Source organism: Chionomys nivalis, chromosome 20 (assembly GCF_950005125.1).
Source record: "Chionomys nivalis chromosome 20, mChiNiv1.1, whole genome shotgun sequence".
Classification (NCBI taxonomy): Eukaryota; Metazoa; Chordata; class Mammalia; order Rodentia; family Cricetidae; genus Chionomys; species Chionomys nivalis.
In genome coordinates, this window is record NC_080105.1 from 29115465 (window position 1) to 29141146 (window position 25682).

Sequence of the window (25682 nt, forward strand, 5' to 3'; positions counted from 1 at the left end):
TGAAACTGATCCAAGAATTCCGAATTTTGTGAATAAGTTGTTGTATTCTGAATGAAAGACTCTGTCTCAACAGTCCATTTTATACGTGTGCTTTCTGTGACTACAAGGTTGCCAAACATGAGTTTCCATATAGAGACTTAAGTACAAACTCAAAACTTGAATAATTTAATAAGATCATTAAGAGGTAACTGACAAAGGTCACTTCTATTTGATAAGGTTCTTAATCAATGTATTTCCATCATCCTGTCATTTCCTCAATTAATAGTTAAGATGATGCTGATAATTCTCCTTTCAGTTATTAAAATTTAGGAAGCAGTAGCAGCCTGGTAATGACTGTCTTCCCACAGTCAGACTTGGAAGCAGACTCTGGACCACAACTCTGATAGTAGAATTATGTGAATGTGTTGTCTCTACCCCACGCCCTGTGCAAAAGAAAGGAAACCTGTCTTAGAAAATAAAAGTGGAAAGAGTGATTTCATCTTGAGCTAAGCTCAAATCATATTCTACAGTTCGAATTGTTAGCCCCCTATCAGCACGAGGAGCTGTCTTTTTGAACAGCAGCGTGATCCTAAAGAAGAGGTCTTCACCCAAGACCGACCCCAGCATCTCTATTGTGTCCAGCATTTGACTCGTGTCCTGGGATGGGATCTTAGGAGAGCTAATGCTTATGGACTGCACATTGAAGGTATGTTTTACAAAAAGTGAAAGGGCGTGATTGAATATTTTGCTTTTCACATACAATGAGAAATGCATGGAGTATTTTAATATGCCTGCATGATGAAGCCCATGCTTTATATATTAATATCAGGGTATGTTTATTTTGATCATTATAAAAGTGAAGCTATTGAAAAGTACATCTACTGTTTGTTTTCAGTCTGCCAGATGGTCTTTTAATGTGGAACATCTCTGTTCGTACTTTTAATTAAGGAATTTGGAATTTATCTGCGTGTAGGTGGAAAAACTTGGCCAAAGACACTAAATGCTTCAGCATTGGGCCTCCCTCTATTTAAAATAGTCACCAAAAGCCAGCGGTAGGCCTAGCTATACATTTTACTATTTTCAGAATTTCCGATCATTTCTAGCAAAAGCCATCTTGAAAAAGAAAACTTTTATTTTTTTTCTCCTAAAAAGTAAGAATGAAAAATCCTAATCGTGTTATGTTATTTGTATATAGACAAGCAAAGAAGAAATCAGTATTTCAGATGGCTGTTCATATTTTGTATAATTATTAATAGCAGATGTAGGTAAACATATTGCAAGTAAAAATTTAGTGAAGTAAATGTAGAGAAATGATCCCTCATTTGAAGCAATAGGGGCTCCTGTATAAATAACCGTGTTTGGTTTTATGTAAAGGACAACCGATGCTTCTCACAGGAGTACGTGAGTCTAATCAGAGAATCAGTAATAACAGGAGAATGCCCTGACACAGTTAAAATAACTGAAACGTAACCTCCATCTTCTTGGAGAGCACTTTAAACATTCCCAAGTCATTGTTACAGCATTGGGGAAAGCACGGCCTCCTAGGAGAAAGGGAGAGTGTGTGTTGCTCTCTGAGATTATCGATGAACAGGAGCTCTGAAAGGGTGAGCTGCCCAGATGTTACTCTTGCGATCAGATCAGACCAGATGTGTCTGTCCACGCGGTGGTGATAAGCTGGTGTTTCTGTGTTAAGCTAGCCTTCGACATGTTTCCTTCCCTGAGGGTGCGTGCATATTCACCATTACAATAAGTTTTGATTTAGACAAAAATCAAAATTATTCCTCAAAGACGAAGTACCCTTCTCAGGTGAAAATAGATTATTCTATCATGTTTTCTGTGATTAAAAAAGAAAGTCAAAGTTCTTCCTTAGCCTTTGCTTTTGTCTTCTCTGTTTAATTTCTCAATGACAGGTCTCTGACACAAATATATTTATATATACTACACTCATGTAATTTGAATTACCAATTTTTTTCATAATTACTAATTTTAAAACTTTTGTTGTGGCAGGAACTTTGAATCAGTATAAAGTATAAAATGATGTTTAAATGTTTGCTATTTTGTGTTTTTGGTCTGATTTAATTTTTTGTAGTGTTTTAATTTGTAAACTAGTAGATATATAATATTTTCAGATGTTCTAACTTAAAGTCAATAATGTAATGTAAAAGACATAATTTTAAAAATTAAATTTATTTCAAAAAAAATTATTCATGTATGGAATTAAAAAAATTCTTTACTTGAAATATATTTTTAAATAAAGAAGACCTATCTTATACATTTGAAAATTCAAATATTGTGTCATTATAAAATTTAACTAAACTGTGATAATTTAAACTGTTTATGCATATGGTTTTTATATGTTATATTTTTCTATTACCTTGGAAACTTGTCTGGTTGTCTAAAAAACTCTGAAAATACCTAATTTAGACACTTAGATATTTGGAAAATATCAGTAAACTATGCATATATGCAACATACAAAGATAATCAAGAAGTTACTGCATACATGAAAGGTGAATGTATTTATACTATTAATTTGAAGTCACAAACACTGAATGCATTTGTGAAGTTAAGGTTATATTTCAAAGAATATCAATTCTTGGCATTCCAGATTAAAGTAATTTCAATAATGTTTATATAATCTTCATTAGCATATGATGCTGGAAAGTTGGGTCCAGCCTTAGTCAGTGAGGCCATAATGGACATCTAAGGTTTTTTCCCTTAAGTGTTAAATCCTATCTGCAGTTTCAAGTTAAATAATTCAACTCTAGTCTGCAGATGCTGCTTTCCTGGGGCAAGTGTAATTCCAAGGAAAGAACTAGGTGCTTGTTTTGTTCAATGCCATCAGGTTAATTTTCTTAACATCACCTTATGAAAGTAGCATTCAAAAACTGTATTGTACTTCAGGTAGGATTTTTAACATATCAAATTTGGTTTATATTTACCTCTCTGCCAAGATTAATGTATACTGCTTAAATCATTAATGTATCACCTTTAATTTAAATATGATAAGTTTGTGAAATGATTGTGTAATTAGCATTCAAGTTGTGAAAAGACTGTATAATTTGTTTTGGAAATTTTAAATGTTGAAAAAAGCTAAGTATAAATATTTCCCTACCTTGCAAAAAATGTTATTAGTAATAAGCCTTTAGGGGAATATCCCTATTATTTTTAATCTTCCTTTAAAGTAAACATTCTAAGGTATTTTTACCGTTTAAATTTAAATGTAGAACATAATAATTGGCTTTAGGAGTATACATAAATTAATAATGCGCATAATGATTTTTATTTTCCAAAAGAAGTGTCTTGAGGCTTTGCTTCCTTTAAGATTAACAATCGTTTGTTAATGGCTGATTTTGTGTGTGTGTGTGTGTGAAGACTGTTGCATACTTTCTAAGTTCTCCTTATAACTTTTAAAGAGTATCTCATCAAGAAAAGGAGGCTTGAGACTCGGCTGACACTCCTTGATAAAGGATTACATGTTCTCCTCTAATCTGTGATCCCAGGATCTCTGACACAATAGTTTATCCAGGAGCACTGGGCTAGCTGGGCACGGTTTCATTTCCTTTAAACAGTTAGTTGATTCTTTGTCCAGATCAAATACGTATGTGGAGTTTACACTAAATACGCATCTGGGGCATGAAGTGGTACAGTGCTTAAAATCCAGGAGCAAAAACACTGAGGCAAAAAAAATTTTGGAGGACGCCTTTTGACTTGGTGCAGATGATCAAGGGCCCTGGGGACTGTGGGATTCTCAGTCACTCAAGTGTTCTCCCTGCTAGATGGAGCTTCCAAGTCCCTGAGATGGGGGTGTCCGTCCTTGTAGGCCCCCCCCTCTTGCTAATGGTGATAGCAACTTGTTTGGGAAAGGAACTTGTGACACACAAAAATGAAACCGTCATATAAATGTTTATTAACTTTTTTTCTGGTCATGTGTCTAAACCAGGGAGCATGTTATATGTTTGGTCATGACTTAAAAACATGACAGCATATTGTGGGCCTAAGAGGTCAAAATAAGTGTGTCTTGGAGAGCTTCTATTTTGGTTTAAGAAATACCTTAAAAAATAAGTGGTCAGATGTGCTTATATTTGTCTCAGTTTCATTTAGTAAATATCAAATAGAAGACAAAAAACTCTCTTAAAAAATCAAATGCTGTTTAATTGGCACATTTCCACTGTAAAACACAAGTAATGCAAATGTAATAAAAGCAAAATTTATTGTGTATAATTAATTTGCTTAAATAAATGCACTGCTACTTCTGAGGCTGTTTGTAAAACTTTAGAAAGAGTAACAAAGTGGCTTCTAAAACAACACAGTGAGAAATGACACTACATTTTCCTACAGTCGCAGTGACTTTACTGTCTTAATGCTTTTTTATTGAAGCATGCTGTCAGCTTCCAAAGTCAACTACGCTGGGATCAGATTCCTATTCTGAGTTATCTGTACAAATCTAAAAACTGTTTTCTGTTCTTAAATGTTAAACCGAAAGTATTCGTAATATGAACTCCCAACTTTATAGCTATTATAATATATGATGTTTAAAAGGAGCAATGTTCATCAGGCTGCCTAGCTGTATGTGCCCAAATTTTCATTTGGAAGATCTTGAAGAGGAAGTTTAAATAATATTCTCAAATATCTTACACAAATAATGTTCAAATTCCCAATTTATGGCTGGTCAAACACAGGATTTGATATATGTTTTAAATTGTCAACGGTTTGAGAACCATTCATCAGCGTTCGTGTTTCTAGCCCATAGAATATATGTGCTTTAATTTAGTGTTTCGGAGTAATGCGGATTAAGGATTTCGAAGAGCAGACTTTCTTCCTGGGTCTCATCAGCCCTGTAGCTGAACCCTTACAATCCCCTTTTTCATTATTCTAAGCCGTTATCGGATTCTAATCTCTTCTGTCGCCACAGCTGTTTGAGAATTTGTTTTTCAATTGTAATTACAAATACGTGTGTCCTATGGCCCTCACTTCCTACAAATGTTCCTGTAGAGAGTAAAGCAGGCAGAACTCTGTAGTTGATAGACCCTTAGATTGTTACTTGGAAAATTATGGTGTCAGTAGTTACGGAGGAGAATTGGATGTAAGCATGGTCAGGGGTGTTGTACAACTGATATTAAGTGAGGAAGAAAACACAGACAACTGAGCACTCCCCTAGAGCAGGTATGTTTTGGTAGAGTTAAGCATGGTTGAATCACGTGGCTCCCATACTTCTACCGTTTTCCGCAAATGATGGTTCTAGGAGAAACACGTTGGTGTCTCCTTCACCTTTTAAAAATCATTCAACTATGGCAATGGAGAGGGAAATTCCTTAAACCTTTGCATTTTATTTGATGTGCAGAGTTGGAAAATGATTGACATCCTGTGGGTGCTTAATAAGTAGGCAGCAATTGAACCCTGTAGAAATGAAAATGGACGTCACGTTGTGGAGGAAAACAGCAAAATGGAAGACTCTAGTCATAAAGAAACCTTAAGAAATATTTTATTTGTTGGTGCTGGAGAGATCTCAGTAGTTAAGAGTACTGACTGCTCTTCCAAAAGACATGAGTTAGGTTCCCAGAAGACACATGGGGACTCAAAACCATCTGTAACTTGAGGTTCTGAGATCCAGAACCATCATCTGGTCTCCTAGAAGGCTCTAGACATACATCTGAGACACATGTAGACACAGCACACATATGCATGACATAATAAAAAGAAATGTTACACGGTCAACTTTTAAGGCCCCTCTATTTTATTTCTTTATGGTTTTTATTATATCAACATTTCCTCTCTCCATATGTGGTGGGACTTGCTAATCCTAGGAATAAGTGACAATGGTTTCCATTAGAAAGTGATTGAGTTCAATACTTACATTAGTTGTCAGAGATGCCACATATGACATGGTTCTCTTTCTTTTCCACATATTTGAGATATCTGGAAAATATTTGTTTTCTGGTGAAAGCTCTTTGAAGAGCAAAGGTGTTGAGGCATGGTATGTGTTGGGCTTATTTTGAAGAAAACAGATGTGTTCATGTGTACATGAACACCTTATTTTCCATGACACCATACCAAGACTGTGGAAAATGGCATTCACAATGTGAGGTCAAAATATTCTTAAAATGACTGTTCCAAGGGAAGTTTTGAGTATTTATCAGATGAGAAAACTGTTGTTTATCAGTAAAGACTCAAGAATCTTCTCTTTCATATCATATCTGACATGTTAGTAATTAATAACGAACTTGTGCCACTGAGCTTACAGAAATTCTAAGGATAAATGTCTATATACACATGCATTTCAGTTCTTAGTTGTTGTAGTTGTTACAGTTGTTTTTAATGTGTGCTCTAGTTACTGAGCCTTTTCCCCTTCCCAACTCATTCAAATCCAACTCTGAATATGGCTGTGTCCTAGGAAGAATTGTAAGAAATCAGACTTTATTTCAGACCCAAAGAAGGTTTTTGAGTCTACTTGAGGCTTGGGTGGATGAGAAAACAGGAGGTAGTCAGGGTCAGGTAGAAAAGCCACTAGAGGGAATAAGAGAATTCTTGCCTTTGTCCAACTGTACTCTGATGGCTCTTTAGAATCCCAAAGAACTGATGGCGTGTTATCACTAACGCCTCAGGCACCCAGCCTTCGTGCAGCATACAGCGATTTTCAGTGCCTTGCAGCTCTGTAGGACACTACAACAATCCTAAATCAGTAGCTACTACAAACCAACCAACGTGCCCAGGGATTCTACACCTGACCCCTGGTCACTGATACATACCAAGGTGGCGTACTGGGTCCGGTTACCCAGAAAGAACAAAGGCTGAGCAGTTGTCACTTTCCCTGTGGGAAATTAAGCAACGGAATGTATGTTTGCATGCTTGCTCACAAGCGCTGTGAAGGTAAAGGATCTGTGCCTGGTTCTCAGGGTAGCCTCAGCTACTACACTGCTAGCTGCTACACCATCTATCAGTAAGTAACTGATGCAGGCATGAAGTCTCACTCTCCATCAATGTCAAGTATACTCACCAGTGGGGAGCTTTTCTCCACAAATATCTGTGACCTCTAGACACAGGTCATCACCTGGGACTGTTCAAGGTATCAAAGTCTTGAGGCTTTGTTAAATATATATTGCCAGGAAAGAGGTGTTAGCATTTAAGTAAGAACCAATGCTGTGGCTGTGTTCTGGAAACCTCTCGAACACGTCAGGGATGTGCGGAGGATGGATCAGGAGTTTCAAGGGATGGGAAACAGGCAGGAAGGGATCAACAGAAGCCGTGTAAAGTCATGAATAGCAATAATGCCAGCAAGCAGCAGTGTTGAGGTCATGTACACATTGCATTGTTACCTTTACGAAGGTAAGCATCCTTCAATTTCCTTCACAGTGTGTAGCTCCTCTTGTCTCGCTTTTGCCCGTGCTGGAAGGAAACAGGTGGCGAGAAATGCTTCTTTACTATTAGAAAACCAGTCCAGCCCGTTTGGTAAATGGAGTTGACATAGCCTGAGAGTCAGAGACACAGCGAGTAGTAAAGACTTCACACTACAGGACAGACACTTCATCCAAAAGGAGACGCCCCAGAGAAATAGTTGTTGTCTTGTGAGAATGGAACCTCATGTTGCCAGATTGTGAGATTTTTCAAGAAATGCCACAATATGAATTATGTGAATCTCTAGATTTTTAAATGTTGGCTCATTGAGGGAAAAAAAAAACACAACACCACAAAACACACAGATAAAACAAAACACGTCTGCAGGCTGGGTTTGGCAGTTGGGCCACCAGTTTGCAACCTGTGACAGAGAAGCCGAGATCTGCATTATGTGTTGGAAAGGCTGTGGATGAGCAGTAGGGGCTGGAGCAGAGGAACCCCCGGGAGAAATCTGTGAAGAGCTTGGAGAGGGAGTTTGGGTCCAGATTGTGGATTATCTTAAATGTCATCCTCTTCTACCCATTTTGGAGAAGAAAATGTTTTCAGTTTGCAGTACACTTTTTCCTGCTTTGAAACAGAAACCCAGCCTGCCAGCAAGCCTTCTGTAAGCCTCATCTGTGCCAAGAGAGGGAAGGGTTAAGCCCCAGGAGCAGTGAGGGCCTTTTGCTTTACTGGGGATTCAACCACTATAGAACCTGCTGTCCCTGTCTCCATGTTTGGAATGTTTGGAATAGAGGCTCATGTGTATATGTGTGTGTCGTGTGTGTGTGTGTGTGTGTGTGTGTAGGTCAAAGGCAACCTCAAATACCACCATTTTTTTTTTTATTTTTGTTTTTGGTGGGGAGGGTCTCTCATTAGCCTGAGATTTACTGCAAATAGGTTAGTCTGGCTAGGTAATGAACACCAGACATCTACCTGTCCACCCCTTCTCTCCCCACCCCCTTGCCTCCTTGCTATATCACACCTAGTTTTTTCAAACTGGGTTCTGGGTATTGAGTGCAGGCCCTTGCGCTTGTAAAACAAGCCCTTTCCCAGCCGAGTTCTCTCCCTAGCCCCTCCAGTCCTAGGCTCTCCACGCCCTTAATCTACCAATCCCTGACAGGGACCTCCAATAGAAAATCGGCAACCAGTTGAAACTGTTATTGTCACTATTATTCTTCCTATTACTTTGCTAGCATGAAAACGTTGTCTGAATCCCAATATTGACTTCTCTAAGAAAGAAAAATTCAAAGAGGTCCATCCATTGCCCTGGACACACTTTCTCATTTGTGCTGAATGAGCCGGGCTCTGTGATTGGAGCAGAGTCCACTGACTGCGTTTCTGTCATTTGTTGGTTGTGTGACTTCGAGCGCAGCCACGTCCTCTCGTGGCTCTTCAGCCTCACCTGGTGCCTGCACATGCAGACACGGTGATGTTGATGACAATGCCGTCCTGGCGCTCATTGTCGGTGACACTTTATGGCAAATATTGTACTCACCAGTATAGTTTCATGTAGGTGATGGCATGAAATTTGGGGCCAAAATCCACCACTTAGCTGTGTCACATGGGTGATTTGTTCCTCCTTTGGGGGGGAGGCAGGTGCTGTCAGACTGTCTCACAAATCTATATAGTGAATTTTAGTTCTTTTCCTTCCTGTTCATGTCACTCTCTTCCACTTAAACCCTTTGTCCTACCAAGTCTCCCTCACACTACCATGTCTTGCTTTCATGTGTGACCCCCCTGACCTTAGCCAGAGTGGGTTTAACTTTACTGCAGTCGGTGAGATGGCACGTTTGGGGTGTTCATGAGAATGAACAACAAAGGTTAGAGAGGGTTTGCTTCAGGCTTGGGTGCAGATTGAGCCACATACGGGGTGGAGCATGGGTGGGTGCCCATGGGTCAGGAATGTGCTTCCTTACAGGTCCTCTCTGACGTGGGTATGAGTGGCCCAGACAGCCTCAGGGCTTCTGCTGTTGACCTGGAGCCCTGGTTTTCATTTGTGAATGGCCGCTAACAACATCGCTTGACTTGCTGAGTTACCCAGTCATTGGTGAGAGAAGAGTTGGAATACAGACTTCTGGCCTAGAGAGAGCAGGGAAGTGACAGCCTGTGATGTCTCCTCCAGCAACACACAGTAGCAGGGGAATCTGAAAAGTTCCGGGGGGTGATCCATGCAAGGAAGAGGGTAAAGTCTGCGATGCTTTTTAGAGATGTGTGCAAAACGATGAAAAGGTTCTTGACATTTCAAGGGGTACGGAGTTTATCTTTAATATTTATGGAGACACACTCAGTGATACCACATAGAAGTGAGTCTGTTATGAGGACAACATTTCAAGTCTATCCTGTTCATTTTAAAAAAAGAGAGAGAGAGAAAATAAAGAAAATAAATGGTTCTTTGTCTACATTTTTGTAGACATGACCTACAGGTACATTATTTACATTGTAATATTTGGAGATTCCAGGAAAAGATGTGGAAATTTTCACTTGAACTGTATCTCATATTTTAAATGGTTGGCTGGGAAAACTTTGTGCTTCGACTTAATAATATATATGTTCAAAATATATTAGTGTATCAAGTATAAATACTCATAAACCAAAACTAGCAAAAATAGTTTCTGCTCACCCAAGAATAGCACATCTGATTATATTTCACTTTTCTTGCTCTTTTAATCTTATTTATTTATTCATTGTTTTCAATTTTGAGATAGGGCCTTACATGTAACCGAGAGTGTCTAGGCTAGCACTGGCTTCCCCCTTCCCAAGCCTGTGATTACAAGCTTATACCGCCCCCATTTGTTTGTTTCTTCTTAGAACACATGACGCATATATAACCTTTCGTATATGAGTTAGCTCAGTCTATTTCTTAGCGTGGTGCTGGAAAGGCAACTCTTATACATTTGTCTGGGAAGTGTTAGTTGGCTCCAACAATAAGTGGTCTCTCTCATGCCTTTCAGCTCTCATGTCCAGGAAGCTTTGTTTATTAAGCATGGATGCCCAACCAATGGCTCAAGTTTGTGCAAAGTTAAAGAAAGCTTAACCCAGCGACAGCTAGAGAAGAGTGCTGACAGTGTAGGGATAACTCACACTGTTAAATCTGGAGTTATGTAAAAAGCTAGGAACCCAGTGAAAACTCCGAAGCCAGGAACGTAGGGTAGGATTGGTGTCGGGTGTTACAGCACCTCAGCCTCATCGTTTCTAAGGCAGGCTTCTTTTATTTTGCTTTGTTGTTGTTGTTTGATTTTTTTTTGTTTTTTGTTTGTTTGTTTGTTTGTTTTGAGACAGGGTTTCTCTGTAGCTTTGGAGCCTGTCCTGGAACTAGCTCTGGCAGACCAGACTGGCCTCGAACTCTGCCTCCCCAGTGCTGGGAGCAAAGGCATGCGCCACCATTCCCCGGCTTAAGGCACGATTCTTGATCACTCTATAAGCCCATTTCTGCATTATGACAACTTACTAGAGATGGTGTGTAGGCGGAGACTGCTCATTTGAAGGACATCCCCCATCAGCAGTGTAAGCTATGGATGGTGGGAATCTATTGCTTTCAGATATGGAGAGTGAGAAGTTCGAGATCAAGATTCTGGTAGGTTCCATGTCTGGTGAGGGGCAGCCTCTGCTTCTGAGATGGCACTATGAAAGCTGTGTCCTCCAGAGAAGGAAGAGGGTGAAGGGTAAAGAACATCTTAGCTAGTTTTTCCTGTAGACCTCCTGGTCTAATCACAGCCTAAATACCCTCTTCCTGTTGCTATTTTACAGGGATTAAGCGTCATGAATTTCAGCAGCTTCACCAATATTCAGAAAGTTGTGTTTAACTGTTCCCAGGGTCAAGCAGGCACTTCTGAGTGCACCATCACCCCCACATCCCACCCCTTCCCACCTCTCCCCGCTATTTGGTCACCAGAGCCTGAAGTCCATGTTCCTTCTTCCTAGCAGCTTCTTTTCTCCCAGCTCCTGTCTAATCAGTCAGCAAGCCATCTGATTCTCCCTCTGCAGAGTTTCTGGTACCCAAGCCTCCCTTTCATTCTCACGGCCAGTTTCCTCATCTGGGCTCTGAGCATCAACCTTCATCTTGATGGCTGCAGAATATCTTCCACCTGGGCTGCCTGTCGCTCTCTGTCATCTCTCCAGTCCATTCTGTAGATTGCTTCAGAGCATATCTGTCCTCACATCTTGACCTGATCATGGCACGCTCTCATGAACTCCCAGTGGCCCACCTTTGAAAGACGAGTCCCAAACTCCTTAGCATGACAGTTAATGTCCAGACCTCATGAACAGACTAAGGACCTTCTCACTCCATTTCCCGGGATTCTTGTGTGGTCTGTTTCATACAAATGGATTTAATTATTGCCCCAAACAGGACAAGTCTCTCCACCTCTATGCAACATGTAAACCTTTGCAAAATTACTCTTAACTGTCTTGATTGGTTTATTTCTATCCCTGCTGCCATGCTAGCATAGTATTTGTAAACCTCTGTAACATTTATTTCATTCTGCATTACTTTCTGCTTATTAGGATACCTGATTTTTAATAGTACCAAAAACTTTAGAAATCATGCAAGTTAGGAGCTTTATTTTCAGGTGGCAGAAAATTGAGATTTAAGAATCTTAATCTGTGTGCAATGTTGCCCCCCTCTCTGTCTGTTTCTATTGTCTGTCTCAGGGTCGGTCTCTTTCTCTCTGACAATGGGTCTCACTGTGTAGCTGTGGCTAACCTAGAACTTACGATGTCAACCAGGCTGGCCTAGAACTTACAGAGATCCATTTCTCTCTGCCTACTGAGTGTGGGAATAAAGGCCTCCACCACCCACACCACACCCAGAGTCTGCTTCTTTAGTTATTCTCTCCCTTGATCTCAGAAACCACCCCCAAGCAGTGCTACTTTCCCGTTTCTGGGTGACATTCCTTGGTGCTTTTCAACATCCTCTAAGCCGCACCCTGAGCTTTTTGTCTTCTTCCAGTTAGCTTAAATGATACAGGACATGCTAACAAACTAGGCTTTAGTCTTCACCCTCCCACCCTGTCAGCCTTCCCAATGCTTGCTCTGCTATGCATTCCTATGGCTCTGGTTCATTTGTGATAGGCAGCTCACCGGCACACCGGCAGACCTGAGCTCCGGGTCTGTAAACCTTGCAGATTATCATCCAAGCAGGACTACGTCAAGAGTAGACACTGAACAGATGCCAGGACTCTACTGAGAAGAATCCTGAAGACTGATGCGCCAACAGACACTGGTGGTCATTGTATGCCCGTAGAGCCGTTTGATGTGTGCTTTGGGTATCTCAAAGACTCCAGACATGTGTTTTCTGAGTTGATGCCACTTTCAGAAGATGTGTCCTCCTGCTATCCCCGAACTCGGCAGATGACATCACTGTCCCTTAGATTACCAGGATGGAAAGCCTTGCAGGTGTCCATGGCCGTTTTCTTTGCCGTGTTCTCTTTACCGAGCTTTATTTAAATTCTAGCACCTCTCCAAATCATAGATCCCTTTTATCTCAACTCACGCCAGTCCAATATAAGCATGCATGGGAACTGGATTGGACTCCCACTGTGGCTTCCTAATAGATTTAGGGGCCCTCCACATGCCTCTCTCTCTCTCTCTCTCTCTCTCTCTCTCTCTCTCTCTCTCTCTCTCTCTCTCTCTCTCTCTCTCTCTCTCTCCCCTTCTCTGAGTGATCTTTTAAAATTGTAAAGGGGTTCTTTTTTTCTTTCTCCTTTAAAACCAACACATAACCAAGGAAAATTTACCACATCTTTTCCTTCTACTTGGTTGCAATGCCCATAAAGTTCAAGACCTTGTTTATTCCCCTTTGTTTAACCAAGAACATCACGCAGGATCTCATACATAATTGCTAAGTATCTCTTGGTTGACTGAGCCAGTGAATAGTGGGGTTCCAGTTCTTAAAGTCACTTCTGAGAACTACTTCTTGCCTCTGCATTCTTTTTCCCTCCAGGAAGATTTTTAGCTTTTTTTTTTTTTTGAATATATTGACTAAGGCGTTCCATCACTTATTAATTTTGTTGTTTAATTTGGAAAACAAGGCATTCCTGTTTGCCTTTTTTATTCATCACTTTTAATCATGTCTCCCTCAACACTTACATAGAGAGCTCTCAAAAAGAACCAGTGCGAGAATTTTTCTTAAAACGAACAAATTCAGAATCCCTCAGATTGAACCCTGGTCACAATCCGGGGGCCTTAGAAACGTCTCCCTAGTTTCTGAGGCGGTCGTAGTTGAGAGACCACTGGCTTCAACCTACTCATCACTCCGGCCCCATCTCAAACACCCTGTCCCCCAGGGGAATACCAGGATCCTTCATTTTTCTTCGGCGTTTAGTAGCATGCGGTGAAGTGATTATCTGATCAATACTTATTTCATTATTTTAGGATGGCTGCGCTCTTAGATCCATTAGGACGAAGCTCGGGCATCACACTAGGAACTTGCTGAGGCCCGAAAAGTTCCTTTATAATTACTTCCTTTGATTTGACCTGTGTCCATCATCACTTGGCAAAGGCTTAGGGAGATAAGCAAACTCGGTTTTTATAAATAAACTTTTGATCAGTGACTGCCCGCATGGCTTGACAGCCAACAGTTTCTCGTCTGCTACATTGTGTTACTGATGTATCGGTGAATTACCTTGAGTCAGGTGTTCTGCTGACTGCCAGGAAGGGGGTGAACATGTATCTTATACTTCTCAAAAAATCAACTCCCCCCCCCCCCGGATTTGAAGAATCTTGAACAGTGTTTCTAAATTTCCTTGGATCCATCTGACTACTGTTCTTCAGATTTACAGTGTGTAACAGACACCGGAAGTCTAAAATGAACACTAACTTCTCTATTGAGCTGACCGTGGGGACTGAGCAGGTATGAAAGCATTGTGTGAAGTATGTGTGTGTCTGCTTGCTGGTGTGTTTACTACATGGTCCCACTGTTTCAGGGTGGTCACTTTCTATGTCTATCTCCCTTGAGGCTACTCAAATGGCAGGTTTGAAACTATGTCTTTAGACATGTTCGGTACTTTCCTCAAGGAACAAGAGAGGAGGGTGGGATCACTGTCCTCGGGGCTTAGACACTCAGTGATGAACTGAGGAGGAGGCACTGTGTCTGGGGAGACCCCATTGCTTCTGCCATGAGGCAGGGTTGTGGTCCATCAGACCCACAACTGTACAGCCTAGCAGAATTTTACTATTTCCTTTTAGTGGCCTCGTCGAGTAGAGTAGATTTTGGCATCATTTTACAATTCTCAGAAATAAGTCCACAGTGTGGAACCAAACCAATATTTTGAGTAGTCTATGATAAACTTGGAACTTCGTTTCTTACCAAGTTCCTGCTGGCCCTAAAAACATCCAGATGTTTTGCTCATGCATAATTATTTATTGTAATCTTTAATATCAAGTTTCTGTAAGACTTGGAGCACCAGAAAGTAAAAGAGGAAAAACAGGCTCTGTTTAGAACTGAAGCCAAATTTATTTTGTGGGTAATAGTCTGTGCTAGAATCAAAGGGGGCTTGTTGAAGTGAGCTTCCAATAAGTGGACACGATCACATACAGGTTTTGTTGAGTGCTGTGGATGAAGGAACCCAAGAAGCTCAGTGTCCTTCACGAACAGGACTTAACAGAAACCCAGGACGGTCACCACATCTCACCACGAAGCACTTGCTGTGGCTCGAGCTGACTGAGTACAATGGCTGACATTTTCCATGTTCTCACACGTACAAAAATAAAATCAGAAAGCAGGAGAGGATGCAAAAAGACATCTGGTAACACAAAGTGACGACATTTATCGAAAGGATGCGTTTTCCCTCTTCCGAGCCGCAAAATGTCTGTGGTGTCCCATCTTGCTTCAGAGGAGAAATTTCACCTAATCAGTTTAGAACAAAAGGGAAAGGGTGGCAGAGGATGGAAGGGAATATTTCCCTCGTATTAAATGTCAGCCTAACTTGGTCTTTCTGCTGTGTCATGCCTCAGTGCATCTGTTATGCTAACTCATGATTTAGCATCTTAATTAAAGAGACATTTTTGGCCGCGGTAGAACAGCTTAAAGAATGGCGACGATCCAGGAGGCAAAACGGATTTGGGTGCAGACTGGTGTCTTTCAAAGCCTTGACTTATAATGTCTTTTGCAGAACAGCACTTCCTTAATGATAGCTCTTGCATTCAATTTTGATGTCACTTTAATGATATTTAGTATTAAAGGCAAGCTTGAATTTCTGCTCATGCTGCTATCCCTCACTTAGAGCTGTGTGGGTTACATAGATTTAAAAGTGGAAAGGACCACTAGACTTAAAAGTCAGACGTGAAATTAATCATGACATCTTATAGGGCCCTGCAGCATCTAAAGGTGTCTCATGGATGTGTTGCTGTGACTTCCATGATGAAGACACTTGTCACATCTGTAAAGTCATTGTGCCATGTAGTGATACAGAACGTGCCACTTCGAATGTCACACCAAGTCTCAGCTTGAGAAACTGTCCGACTTTTGGGAATTCGCTTTGAATTGTCTTCAAACGGCGGTCTTTCTTATCCCTTGCTAATGAGTCAGCCCATTTTATCCTTTCTTTCTGATACCAGCCATTTGCCATTTACAAGTCTTAAAAAAAAGAATACCATGTATTATTACTATGTTTGCCCAAATTTTAGAACATTGCTTTCTATGTATATTTATAGTATAAAAAACATTCAGTTGCTCCTACATGATTAACAAATTAAAAGGACCAGTTATTTTGGAAAAGGCATATATATATATATGCATATATATTAATGATATAGTGTATATGCATATATACATATATTTCTACACAGTGACACACTTTGTATTAATGAACCATCTCCAAAGTGCTGTATATCAGCCTACTATTAATCAGTGGACCTGGAAAATTAATGAGATTAACTCATCAATCAAATGGTTTTGAAGCCTCTCACCTGGTTAGTTACAGTTTGAGTGGTTAATTCTGTTCCCTTTGATACAGTGTCTGAGTACAAAGCCACCAGCACAGGGCTCCAGGAGACCCTGCTGATCCCACCAGCCCCTCTGAGCATCTCTTGTAAACGTACTTTCACACTCTAATGGGAGAGACAGCAGGATTTCACCCCGAATTCAAGTTAAAAAATCTGTGCCCCCAGGAAACAGAGAGAGAGAGAGAGAGAGAGAGAGAGAGAGAGAGAGAGAGAGAGAGAGAGAGAGAGAGAGAGAGAGAGAGAGAGAGTCTCTTGAGGCAGGTTGAATTCTTCTGAAGAGAAAAATATATAATTTACTACCACCTAAGAAATTAATGAAGCTATAAATGAGGGGCTTCGGAAAGGAGAATTTATCTTCTATTTCTTAGCAGAAAGTGCTGTGCATTTGAAACCTTTCTTGGGCTTCACCAACACAGAGTTTTCTGTAATAATGAGAAATGTATGACTCTTGGCCATTTTGTTTATCAAATACCTATTGTGAGAGCCTTTGATTGGCTGCAGAACTTTCAGCATAATTGAGGTTGGCTCTTGTTTACAGCCGAAGACCCCTTCACTGCATTGAGGGTTAAGAATATTGAATCTCTTAAAGCTGACATATCCAGCGTGTAGTTATGTCAGCTCCAGCTGTTTCTGAACATCAGTAACAAAATTATAGACAGGTTTCGAAGCTTCTGCGGTAGGGAGGAATACATCTGAGGATTCAACTTGCTGACAGTGTTTATGTAATTTAATCCTACCATCTGGTAGAAAGTAAACATTTTTTATAAAATTAAAGTTTGTAAAGTGAATCACTTGCACTTTCCAATTGTTGCGAATGACAAATGTACACATAGTTTCAGCGGGGACTAGGTGGAGATTCGGCCTGTGTTTCCGAATGAAATACTGGGAGGCGGCTGATGGTGCCGCTTACTCGACGTTGGTTCCTTAAACAGGAACCAAGGTGGCGTTTTCAGCTCCAGTGTCCGAGTTTCGTGCTTTCTGCATTCCCGAAAGATAGCGTGTATGTTTTCATTATTTCTGTTTTTCCTCCGGAAGAGACCAAGACTCCGAGATGTTGTATGTCACTTATCTCCGGATAAACGATGTCGCAAGTAAAAACGCGCATCCGCACTGAAAAGAAACAGTGTCCTCATTGCTGTCGGCATGTTTTCTGTAGCCCAGTGGTCTCTGCAGACACGCACTTAGCTGGTGTGTGAGCTGTGGCGGCAGATGAAGCCAAGGGTTTTCATTTTGTGAGGAGCACCTTTCCCTCACCACCAAAGCCCGCAAATTAGCAGATCTGTGGAACTGACAAATTGTGCTGCAAACCCTGCCAGGTTCCCAACTTTATAAATCTGACCTAGACGATTTACTTGAAATAAATGTACAGGCTGTTGTGTTTATAGCTGTGCCCTGTGTTAAATTGAAAGTCTATGTTCTATGCTGATGTAATAAAATTTAATTAGTTGTAGCTCAGGTTTTGGTTTAGTAGTAATTAGCTTAGTGTATAATTATTACCTCTAATAGCAATCTGAAATCTACAAGCATTTTGATCTTTTTCCAAGTTAAGAAAAAGAAAAAAAAAGCAATACCACTGTAAGTCTTAGAGCAGAAATAACAGTACTGAAATCCCATCAGCTAACTTCATTAGGCAAATCATGGAATACGTTATAGACAAAGTAAAATTTCATTGTTGATATACTGCATCCTGTTGATGGTACACAAACTATTTTACAGTGACATTTTTTAAAAAAAATATTTACTTGTTTTTATTTTATGTGCATTGGTGTTTTGCCTGTATGTATGCTGTGTGAGGGTGTCAGGTCCCTTGGAACTAGAGTAACAAATGGTTGTGAGCCTCCGTGTAGATGCTGGGACTTGAACCTGGGTCCGTCCTCTGGAAGAGCAACCAGTGCTCTTAATTGCTGAGCCATCTCTCCACCCCTAAAGTGAGTTTCTAGTGAAGCTGTGTAAAGTGTGCTATCTGAATTTTGACAGGATGATGCAATATGCTGTTTCTCATGTAAAAGCTATAGTTGAGGGCTCAGCGTTAGCACATGCTTTACAAGTCAGTGACAGTGTAGTAATATATTGGAAAATTATTTCAGTTTAATGAGATCTCACACAATTTAAAGAGGCGCCATGTATAAGCTCCAGTATCCCCCAGCTCTCTCTCCCTTATTCCAAACGTCTTATGGCAAAATAAAAAGTAGCTTTCACCAATGAAATGATCATACACAGATATTTTTATTTGCTCAGACTACACAGCTTTAAAATAAATACGTTTATGAATTAAGAGGTAATACCTTCGTGAGTTACTGATGCAATGATACTTACCTGGTCTATCGGAGTCCAAGACAAATTTGAAAAAAAAAAAACAGAGTTGCAGTATTTCCTCCGCCTCTTCCCGTTCTCTTCTTAACCAGAAACCCCTCTTTCCTCCCGTGCATAAAGTTATGTCTCATTTGTGACTGTAAAAATGTTCAGCAGCTTTGTCATTCCTCCCCGCAAAATTTATTGCCACTTTTAAAACTTAAAGTTTATGATCTGGACGGATTGGCTGTAATCCACAATAAGATTCCAGACCCATGTGTGTGTTTTCTACACCAAAAATTATATATGTCATCATTAGGCTTTTGGCTTTGGAACATTTTTATAGAAAAATGAAACGTTCGGTCAAGAATGTGGAGTATAGAAAGCAGGGTATCACAAAGAGCGGCTTAGCCACTATCACTAGGCTATTACACAGTTTGAAATAAAATTTTACAGCTGAATAACCGATTTTATAAGCTGAGCTTAAGTTTACAACCAATATATAGAAAATATTTAAATTTTATGCTTCTTGATAATATTTTCCCCTCTTTATTCTTTTTTATTAATAAAGGGCCTGTTTTGACTTCAAAAAAGGTCTTCTGTTGTGAATATTTCCATTTGGCAAGGAGAAAGAAGTGATTTGAGATAAAATATTCATGGACTGACATAATTAAAAATATTAACCAAGACATCTCAATTGGCTTTTATAGTACACCACTATAAATATTTATTTAGATCTTTGTGAAGCGTCTTTTGTGTTCTGCAGATGTTTTTGGTTTGGGGTTCTTGTGTTTTGTTTTAGTTTTAGTTTTTTTCAGAGAATAACCTTTCAGGGCATTTACTAACTCTGATGCTCACACTGTGTATTTGCTCAAGAGGTCTGAACTGAGGGCCTAGTGGGTCCCATGGCATGAGACAACGGAAGATGGACTGAATGAAGACTGGCTGCCATGTTGGCAGTCTTCAAAGTGACATATGACACGCCTGTTAAAGTTAGCAATACAAAATCACGTAATCAGCTGGCAAATGAGAGAGATTTAAGAAAAGATGAGGTGGGTTTGTTGCTTTAGGCCGTTTCTGTTTCTGAGACAGTGACCATTCATCCTTACTTTGGGTCTCAATCTTAAACAAATTTAACTTTTACCAGCTACTTGGCTATAAAAAGATTTTGTTCATCAAATGCACCAAATATTGCTTAATAAATTAATATAATATAGCATATTATATTGTAGGTTATCCCTATGCCCAAAGTGTTTCTACTGGTTATATTTGTGCGTTGATGCATGCAGAGGCTGAGAAGCAACAGTTAAAGTTACGATGAACATGTAACATGTAACATGAACATGTAACACAGTAACAGAACATGTCTGTAATGCTGGCACTGTGGATGGACGAAAGAGGCAAAGACAGTCTGGACTGTACACCAAGAAACTTTGAAAACAAAAGCAAAGAAAGGTCTGGAGAGATGGCTCAGTAAGTTAATGCTCACTGTGTAAGTGAGAGGACCTGAGTGTGTTTCTCCAGCATCCGCATAAGTAAAACCATCGCTCTGGGGGAGAGGCGGTAGGCAGGACCAGGTCCTCCCCGACCTTCCAGTCTACCCAAATCAGGGAGCTCCCAAGTCTAGCAAGAGGCTCTGTCTTTAAAAAAGAAAATGGTGGATCATGATTGAAAGAAAACACTTGAAGTCAGTCTCTGTTTCCACAGGTGTAGTCATGGGCAGGCACAGCTGGATACACGTGGACATGCATGCATACAATAAACACATCTCAAAGAAAGAAAAAATAACTATTGGTTCAATTAAAAAAATCTGTATTCAGGGCTGGAGAGATGGCTCAGTGGTTAAGAGCATTTATTGCTCTTGCAGAGGACCTGAGTTCAATTCCCAGCATCCAGGTCAGGTGGTTTAAAACCACTTGTAACTCCTGCTCTGGGGGATCTGATGCCCTCTTCTGGCCTCTGTGGGCACTGCATGTGCTTGCACTACCCCCCCCATGAGATAAATAATAAATCTTAATAACATTATTAATAAAGGAATTCATTAGTGATTCAGTCCTATGATATATAAAGACCGTGTTACAATAAATACAAAAAAAATATTGGGGAGGGGCTGCCGCTCAGAAACAGGGTGGCGAAGTAAATGAAATACATGAGCAGAATTTAGACTTAAAGCAAGCCTATAGTATTCTGGTGAATTTTTATCCAGCTCATGCCAGAACCTGGAGACTCCACACTGCAATATTAAGAAGTAGAAATGCCCACTGTGGAGTAAATTTAATAATCCTTTCCTGCATGCAAACATTAATAAACATGAACAGTTGAGGAAACTTTGTGACCACGTGTGTATGAATAAAGAGACAAAGAAATAGGGAGTGTCTAAAGAAAAGCTGCTGAAATCTTTGTCCTGAATGCCCAGAATAAATGTTTTTGTGAAAAGCTACTTTATATTCCCAGAGTGACTCCCTTAATAAATTTCCGTGTTTCTATAAAATGAAAATGAGTGACATGAAGTTTTAAAATATTCATATATTCATTTAGTCAACAAATGTTTTTTCTGTGCCACACACCTAAGGATCCAGCACCTAAGAAACTGCTCTAGGACATAGATCTCTCTGAAGACAGACCGGCTCTTCTCTCGTGCACATGAGATGTCTGTGGTCTGTCGGAGTAAAATCCGGTAGGATTTGAAATTCGTGTCCAAAGTCTGGTGAACTGCATCAGAAGTTTTGGGTATTATGCATTTAGAAGTCACGGTTAAACCCAGAGAACTCTCGGAAGACATGAAGGAAGGGCTTACAAACAAAACTTTCGATGGGGAAGCAATGTAAGCATGAGAAGCCAGTATTAGGAGTGAGAGTCATGTTTATGGATGTTGGGACAAAAGGAGAAAGTCAGGACCACAGTCATTAGCCCAAGCGACCATAGGTTCCAAACTAGGATGACTGGTATGGAATGTAGGGTCTAAGGTTTGGATGAGCAAGTTTGTGTTTGAGCAGGAGGAAGCTGTTGTCTGCCCCTTGACAGGAGAACACCGTGAGTAAAATAAAACTTTAAAATCACTAACAAAGCATGTTGTTACTCTAACAATGACAGGAAGTAGAATGCTGGAAAGGGCTCCAGAGTTATAATAATGTGTGGCTAATAGTCTAGAACAGCTTTTCCTTAGCTGTGCTAAAGTTTTAATGGAGAGGTTTACGGTGAGTCTCTGACTGCTGGCCTTGGGGTTGTTTCGTTCCCAGGACCATATAAGCTATCAAGAATGTTGTAGTCGCCTCTTCTGTTGCCTGTAACACATCATTCAAAGAACAGAACTTATGCAAACTCAATAACTATAAACTGCCCTTCCAGAAATGACATTAGCTCATACATAGTGAGCTGTTCACCTTGACGATGAAACTGTACTGATCCCAGAAATTTGTATGGTTCTATAGAGTAAATTTGAACACCAAAGGATATTTTCCATGAAAGGAAGAATTGTGTGCTAAATTAATAGATTCATAAAAAATAAAATGAAATATGCAAAATATATACTTAGAAATGTATCTGTAGAATTAACTGGGAGCTGATTCCTTATTTCTCTTGTTTTCTTCTTGTTTGGGGAGGAAGTCTTGAGAGACAAATGTGGGCCTGTATGTTATCACTATGACACAAAGGCCTGGGACTACGCACTTCGGTTTCAAATCTAACACTCAGCTATGATTCTCACTACCCAAGAACTCATGTAAGGAAAGCCTCCTTCCATGGGAATTCAGCGTGTCTCTCTGTCTCTCTCTCTGCATCTTCCCCTTTACATTTTAACATGGAGCCGATAGCCCCTTCCGCTCATGCTACCCAGAGAAAACACAATATCACAGGCAGAACATTTGGAGGCAGTGCAGCCTCACCAGGGAGAGGAATGTGGTAGGATAGTTATTGGGAAATCAGGAAAATAACTGAAACTGGAGAACTCTGGTCCATTAATCTGGAGGTTCCTTGGATGGCCAATGAGCTTTGATATTCCAATTTAATGAAAGATGCTTATTTCACTTTCCAGAGCAGAAAAATTAATTGGCAGCTATAATTTAAATTTGGTTTCCTTTTAATTGAAAGAATGTCTAAAGGGAAGGGGAAATTCCTTTCCACTCATTTTCATTTTTGTAATTTTCTTTTAGAAAAGTTTTTTTTTTATTCTAAGTATTGACATTTTCATTATTCCAACTGTGATATTTAGTTTATTGCACACTAGCTCTGAGAAGAGGGAGAAAGAAAGCCTTTAAAGGCAAAAGAGCAGTTTACTGAACTTGCAATCTGTTCTCCAGGTGAGGATTCAATCCGTGTAGGAAGAACTGGCCTGGGGCAGCATTTCAGGAATTGCAGTTGAAGGCGGCTAACATGATCATAACAGATTTTATATTGCTTCCTGTGTTAGAAATTAATTTTGTCAGTGGTTCCTCACAACCAACTGTTTTTTGTTTGCTATTGTTTTGAAGAATTTCGTTGGCAGGTGATCAGCCCTAGCGCTATATTGCTATAGCAAGCATTGGTCTTACCTTTGTTACCTTGGGTCTTAGCTCAGCCCAATTTTTTTTTAAAAAAAAGTCTATATGCTAGTAAACACAGAAGTATTTTTTAAATACTTTTAATATGGGGAGGGTCATTATTCCACGGCATAATTCTAAATTCAACTCAAAAATCCCACAGTGTTCTTTCAGGCACAGCACCAGAACAAAGAGGCAGGCCCGTAGGCGCGTGGCCGATTTAAAACATCTGAAAATAACTTCAGGATGACCTCCCCGCCCCCCATCTTCTGCTGAGACACTGACAACACAGGAAAACATCTAGCTGTTTGAGTGTGAGTTTCTCTGGTATGAAGACAGTCAGTTTGCAAGGTGGTGTCCATTGAGAGTGATCGCTTCTCTAGACAGGTCTGGGTCTCTCTTCTGGGGGCACTAAAGAAGGAACCAGTGTTGTTGCTTTACTGAGATCTGAAGTGCAGCAAGCCAGTTACTTTTTTGGTTTTTTTTTTTTTTTTTTTTTTGTCTTTTTAAAAGTTGATAGAGTCTTATGTTCCCTGAACTGGTCATAAACTCAAGCTTCGCTGAGCATGACCGTGAACTCCTGGTCATTCTGCTTTTGCCTTCTAAACGGTGTGAATGCAGGCGAGCTCCGTCATGCCTGAGAGACTCAGTGCTGGGGATGGAACCCATGGCCTCCTGTGTGTTAGGAATATATATGGTATACATATATGTATACAATAACAATGAGAAAAGAGGTCATGAATTTGAAGGAGAGCAGGGAATGCAACAGCTGCATTCTGGGGAGTGACTGTGTGTCCAAAGCCCTGATACTCGCCATGGGGTGAGGATGACCTTGAACCTGGAGAACCTGTATCACTTGGTGTTGAGGAAAGGAGACTTGTGTGTTCAGTATGCTCTGGGTCTTCGGGAAAACATTTTTTGGGGGGATAACCCCGCACGGTTCTTCCGACACGTCTCATTTGTTCAGAAATATCTTCTCTGATATCTGACACATCCCACATGGCGAGGAAGGAGTCGAAGCACGCGCCTTTCTCTGCCTCTTGCACGTAGGGCTTATAGGAAAATGAGTAATGATGCGTAATCGCTGCAGGCCTGTGGCCATAGCTTCAGGACTTTGCCATTCCCATCTTAGCTTGTGCGAAATTACTCCAGCTTTAACCAGCAAAAGAATAATCATTGCTTGCCAGAATGAGATAAAAACTACCAGTTTGATACAAAGAAATTTGCAAAAAGGTTGTATAGGGCTGAGCTCTTCTTTCAGCACTTGGTAAAACAGCCAGAGGCAGTGCAGGGCAAACAATTGTGACAGGCTATTTACTATAAGCAAGTAAGTCCAAGCATTGTGGGAACTAAAGGTCCCTTCACCGTAGACACCAACAATCTCCCATACCAACGCCGTCATAGCGGTGATCGGTCTGACCACAGTGTACTGTAGTACTCCTAGCTTACAGCGAAATAGCAGTATTTCTCCCATAGCCCAGGGTGGACAGCAAGCAGCACAGAGGACAGAGAAGCTGTTGCTGATCTTTAGCTTCCAGGTGGAGCATCACGTTGGGGATTTGGATTGCTAGGTAGTTCTTAAGGAATATCATGAAGTTATAAATGACATAAGCTTCGTAGCACTCCCTCAAGGTGTCCACGTAGATGGCGAATTGGGGATACTTCAAAGCCAACCAGCTATCCAAACTGTATATTGGGACCATCCAAAGAATTCTTATAATAGGTTTCTAAAGTTCTGGTTGCGTGTAATGCACTAAGTGGTGCACAATCCCCCAGAGGAACACAGAGGTTGTCAATAGCACAAAGACACCAGCGATAAACCATGGTTCACTGTGGATTCCAACCTTCAGTTTTGGAAGTTCCCAAACATATAAGAGAACAGAAATGAGGATGAAAATTACGTAAATAAGTACGAGCTGGGGTCGGATCCATCGCCTCTAGTTGTTCCGATTACAGGACTTTTTCATAAACAAATTAGTTTTGAACAGCTCAAAAAATGAACCAAGCCGAGATTTTGGCTTCTTTTCTTCGTTTTTTTTTTTTTTTTTCTCCTCTGGCTCTGCTTCCGGAACTTCCACAGTAGTGGAACTCATCTTCGAAAGAAATGAGTCCACTTCCGTTTCTGATCAGATGCTGGAAGCCAATGACCCACGGGGAGCTTCAAGCTAGGCAAACCCTGTCCGGTAACATCAAGCGTTTATGATTGGTCAGCTACAGAGGAAGGGTGTGACTGTTACCTAGGTTACAGGAGGGTGGGGCAAGGGATGCAGGAGAGGGTAGGGGAGCACTAGTGGTTTCCGAGTTACTGGGTGTTAGTGGAGTCTGAGGGGGGTTGTAAAAACTGAGACCCTTTCAGAAACACCGTCTTCATTCTTTAGACTTTATTCCACCTAACGGAAAGCTTTAGTGAACACTGTGGAGCGGAACTTGAGACAGCCTTTTTCTCAGACGGCTTCCCAGTTGTCTTTAGGGGTGGAATCGGGAGCCAGCGTGAAGATTCTAGCCTACGTCCATCCTGGGTCGGAGCTTCATCGCGTCTACCCTGGAGAAGAGCGGCATCGCGTCTCAAAAACAC

At 40.6% G+C, this 25682-nt stretch overlaps 1 protein-coding gene and 1 pseudogene across 8 annotated transcripts in view; one reads left to right on the forward strand and one right to left on the reverse strand.

Moving 5' to 3' along the window:
* Tenm3 (teneurin transmembrane protein 3) overlaps window positions 1-25682 on the forward strand; it is a 707864-nt gene that overhangs the window by 97642 nt on the left and 584540 nt on the right. The gene's annotated exons all lie outside the window — the stretch shown is intronic.
* Window positions 17144-25074, reverse strand: LOC130862609 (transmembrane protein 184C-like; annotated as a pseudogene).